This window comes from Pelophylax lessonae (genome assembly GCF_965119305.1).
Source record: "Pelophylax lessonae genome assembly, chromosome: 4".
NCBI classification, from domain to species: domain Eukaryota; kingdom Metazoa; phylum Chordata; class Amphibia; order Anura; family Ranidae; genus Pelophylax; species Pelophylax lessonae.
This window is the reverse complement of record NC_138771.1, coordinates 110,315,042-110,320,041: the sequence shown is the minus strand read 5'-3', so window position 1 is coordinate 110,320,041 and position 5,000 is coordinate 110,315,042. Positions and strand designations below refer to the sequence as shown.

At 38.8% G+C, this 5,000-nt stretch overlaps 1 protein-coding gene across 1 annotated transcript in view; it reads right to left on the bottom strand.

The window, feature by feature from the left end:
• Positions 1 to 5,000, bottom strand: part of ENTREP2 (endosomal transmembrane epsin interactor 2) — a 1,128,669-nt gene that overhangs the window by 193,199 nt on the left and 930,470 nt on the right. The gene's annotated exons all lie outside the window — the stretch shown is intronic.

Sequence of the window (5,000 nt, the reverse complement as noted above, 5' to 3'; positions counted from 1 at the left end):
GAGCATTCTTCCCACTGACCATCACACTAATGTATTATGAGTTGCAGATATAGTATTTTTAGCAGGGGCTCCCTGAAACCGGAAATGTATTTCAAGGGTTCCTTTGTGTTGAAAAAGTTGAGAAAGATTGCATTAGGTAAATGTCTACACATACAGATAAGAAAACACTAAAAAATCGTCACTGACAGCAGTTCCATGAGCTATCCTTGCTGAACTAGGATACAACTTTTTTTCCCCATACTTTAAAGTTTTAAACCTAAGAACAAAAATGTAATATAATGCAGTTTACCAGTTCTAAGAGGTGGTGCCTGCATTAGTTTTCTTTTTGAGGGTTTTGTGTCTTCATTTTTACCATGTGATCCTGACAGTAACAAACTTCCCTGTTTTAGGATGGCTACACTTACTCCTCCACTAGATCTATGGAGGAACAGAGTAGCCACCATTGGACAGCAGCATTATTAAGTTGTGGAGAGTGTAGTGTTAAATGGACTAGTACATATAGATGAACATTACACAAAGGGCAACATGATTCAAGTAAGAATATTCATGTCTCTTTTATTTAGAAAATATTTGCTTTAAAACGGTTGTACATTTAAATGTTAATATTATTGGAAATCGTGATACTAACAGTATTACATTTACTAAAAGGAAAACTCTTGAGAATGCCAATATTCTACAAAGGAACATATTTATTGCTTCACAGTTATACGATATTCTAATTGCACAGCAAGGCCCCATTTATACCATTTCACCTTACTTTTTATCACAAAGAATACATAAGGCATCCATACAGTTAAGGAATTTAAGAAAAAAAATAAAGAGATCAAAGCAAGTGTACAAGTGGGGTACTGCTAGTCCTGTGTAAAGGCTGCTTTAGTAGCAGGAACAATGCGGGGGACACATAAAGGGAAGCAGGTATGGCAGCTTGGAACAAAAATTGGGGTTTTATAGATAACACGTCATAATGTACACACAGATCCAGGAAAGTGTTTGTCTTAATGAGCTCTTCTTCTTGTAGAATCCCTATTTACCTTAGGACTCTCTTGGACCTATTTTTTAAAAAGTGGGATAAAAAATCCTCACTGTACCTATACGATGCTTGAGAACTACCTGTTTTTTTGTCACTCTACTAAGAAAAAGAGTCAAAGCTGGAAAGATAATGTAAGAAACTGGAGTTAATGCAGCTTTGTAATAATAAATACATGAACTAGACTTGGTAAAAGTTTCTTACAGTATACTGTACAGTCTGTAAAGCAGAACTCAGAGAGTGGCCAGGAGAAGCAGCACAGGGAGTAAGTCAGATGTGCTACAGGGCAAGATGTCATGCAAATTGGAAGAGAGAGAAGAGAGAGAAGTGACAGGGAGCTGAGCTCATCAGTGCTTTGCATTGCCTTTTACTGTTCAGTCACAGAGTTGGGATAGGCAAGAACCCCTGAGGACATCAGACATAGACTGACGAAACGGCGTTGGGTGGTGTTTGAGATATGTCATTTCTGGTCAGCTGGAACGCAGGTGGAGCGCAAACCCCCAATTTCTATGTACATGCTGATCCATGTCTTCTTTGATTTATTTGCAATACAACCTTCTTTTTTAACCACTTTAAGACCGGAAGGATTTTCCCCTTAATGACCAGGCCCTATTTTGTGATTCGGCACTGCGTTACTTTAATGGACAATTGCGCGGTCATGCGTTGCTGAACCCAAACAAAATTTATGTCCTTTTTTTCTCACAAATAGAGCTTTCTTTTGGTGGTGTTTGATCACCTGTGCAATTTTTATTTTTTGTGCTATAAACAAAAAAATGGCGACAATTTTGAAAAAATAAATAAATAATATTTTTCACATTCTGCTACTGTATATGACATTCCCCAAAAAAAAATTAAAAATCAAAATTTTTTAACATTTTAGGACAATTTGTTTTCTGCTACATATTTTTGGTAAAAAAATAGCAATAAGCGTATTTTGATTGGTTTGCGCAAAAGTTATCGCGTCTACTAACTACGGGAAAGATTTATGTAATTTTTATTGTTTTTTTTACTAGTAATAGCAAGGATCTGCGTTTTTTTGCAGGACTGCGACATTGCGGCGGACAAATCGTACCCCTAACTGACATTTTTGACACTTTTGGGGGGACCAGTGACATTACTACAGAAATCAGTGCTAAAAATATACACTGTTACTGTAATAATGCCATTGGCAGGGAAGGGGTTAACCCTGTGGGTGATCAAGGGGTTAAATGAGAGCCTAGGGGAGTGATTCTAACTGTGGGGGGCGTGGCTTCTAAAATGACCATAGAGACTTGTGATCCTATGTAGCAGGATCACATGATCTCTATGATCATCCCAGGGAGAAGAACGTGTTGCCATATTGAATTTAGGCGTAATCTCCCTTACCGTGTTGTGATGATGAGGAGATTATGTATAAATCTCCATTGTAGAGATTGTAAATATTAATGTAAATATATACATGTATGAGATATTGAGTTTTGGATTTTACATTTAGTTGAGATATGATTGTCAATTATATGAAGCTGTGTGACTTCCTTTTGACAGTCAGTTCAAGGAACCTGTTTAACCAGTCCATTTAAAATGCAGGCCTGAGCTACCAGGGGGCAACTGCTATTTACATATAAACACATACTGATAGTATTATCCTGTGATTACATCTTTGGAAGCTAGACTTTCTGGGGCCACAGGTTTCAAGGACACATCTTGCATATCTTAAGTAGCCATTTCAGAGCTACTCCACAGTGAGGACTAAACGCACCCCCCCCCAAACAGAGAGAAGTGGTTAGAAAGAGGCGTAACTATGGGAGGGGGAAATGGTCCAATCTGGGAGGAGATACGCCCACAGGAAGGGACAGAGCATGATAGCTGAACCAATAAGAATTGCCCTATACACACTATGGGAGATGGGTCTATATGAGGAAAGATGAGATAGAGTGACTTCCTGTTTGGCATGGGAAAGCAAGAGGACACACCAAGGGTAAATATGCAGGAATAAAGGTACATTGTATATTCTCTTTGAAGGGTCATAGTGTGTGGGTATATGAGTCTATACTCTATGCATTGTATTTGTTCAATTAAACTAGGAATATTTTACATTTTGTAGTATGTATAATAGTTAGATTGTTGTAAATTACGTAGGCTTTTCAAACCTAATACAAATAAATAATTGTTGTGTTAAAGTTTTCATTCACAGTCATAGAACTCTCATTATTAACCCAAATATTGTCTGAGGTAAATTAACTCTCATATATTGTTAGGGTAACAAACGGTCGGCTGTGTTTACAACAGCCGACCGTCCCTCTCTCGCATCGGGGAACGGTTGCGGCAATCGGAGCCACCTGACACAGGCATCGCCTTCCCCGCTGATGAGCAGGGGCGGGAGCGTGCCGGCGGCGGGGCGCGCTCGCCCCCTAGACTCCGGAGAGCGAGCGCCGTACATGTACGGTGATTCGTTCAGCAGCGGCTGCCTACTGCAGTACATCTACGGCAGGCAGTCGTAAAGTGGTCAAATAAATGATTTGATATACTGCACCATGAGAGTGTTCTTTCCTCTCCCTCTCTATATGGCAACACTGGAGCTTTGAATATGCTATTTATATACATATTGAATGGATGACAGCAGCAGCTTGAATTCATTGCTGTGACCTCATGTATGACATCTGGGATTTTCCCATATGTGCAATTTGACTCCCTGTAATAGGGGTCAATTAAGTCTGGTGAGTGTATAGTGCATCTGCATGCTGGTGGAGAGGAACCTTTCCTATACTCACTGAGGGTGCTATTTACGTGTGGGATTATACATGGACTTCACAATTTTTATGTATTTTTTATAATTTAAATGAAGATGTATTTATTTGTCTATTCACTACTGTTTATTCACTATGGTGATATGTATTTTATGATGCAAGAGTGCAGTTTCTTTGTTTCTTTTCATTGTATAGGTGTTTTTTTAAACTTTACAACACGCAGCTCTTTATTGTAGTTTATTTGTTTTTTGGTTATTGAGTTGCGTTAGTTCAGAACCAATTGCGTTACTATATTTTATTTTAAGAGATATTTAACCACTTCAATACCGGACACTTTTACCCCCTTCCTGGCCAGGCTAATTTTTAGCTTTCAGAGCTGTCGCACTTTGAATGACATATGTGTGGTCATGCAACACTGTATCCACATGAAATTTGTATAATTTTTTTCACACAAATAGAGCTTTCTTTTGGTGGTTTTTAATCAAAATGCTAAACAAACTCTCGAAATATATATTCCAGCAAATGGCTATGAATAGGAAAAAGCTTTCTCCTCTGACCAAAATTTTGCAGAACAACAAGATTTGCTATCAGTGGGGATGCCCCACAAAAATTCTCATGACCTGGAATGGCAAAAAAATCCAATTTCCAGTGTGGAAAAAGGCCTGTAAATCTTCAAGCTATGGCAACTGCTTCCTGTGGATGCTCAGCCGGCGCACCCGCAATTGCCAACTCGCCTTGAATCGGAGTGGACTTGATCCTCGAGGAAAGCCCAAAGTGCATACATTGTCTCGCCAAATTCACCCAAGTCTCCATTTCCTAGAAGGCACTGAGGCTGTTCATGTTACTACTTTCAGGTTTTTTCAAATCATTTTTTTTTTAAATTTTTTCCTTTTTTATAAGCTAGACATATTTTCTTTTCTTTATAACTTCTCAACTTGGATTTTTGATGAACACTTTCTCTGGATTCTCTTTTGTGTACGTACCCCCAGGTTACGTCACCAGCCTTAGGCTGCCAATTATTACTGCCTTTTTTGCAGGATTTTTCTTACTTTGCTTCTCATTTTTTGGTTTGTTACTGAGGTCAAAGGTACGTGGTCAGTCACTCTGCCTCTTTTGCTCTTATCCACCACCCTGAACAAGTTATTCATAGAAACATAGAAACATAGAATGTGTCGGCAGATAAGAACCATTTGGCCCATCTAGTCTGCCCAATATATCTGAATCCTATGAATAGTCCCTGGCCCTAT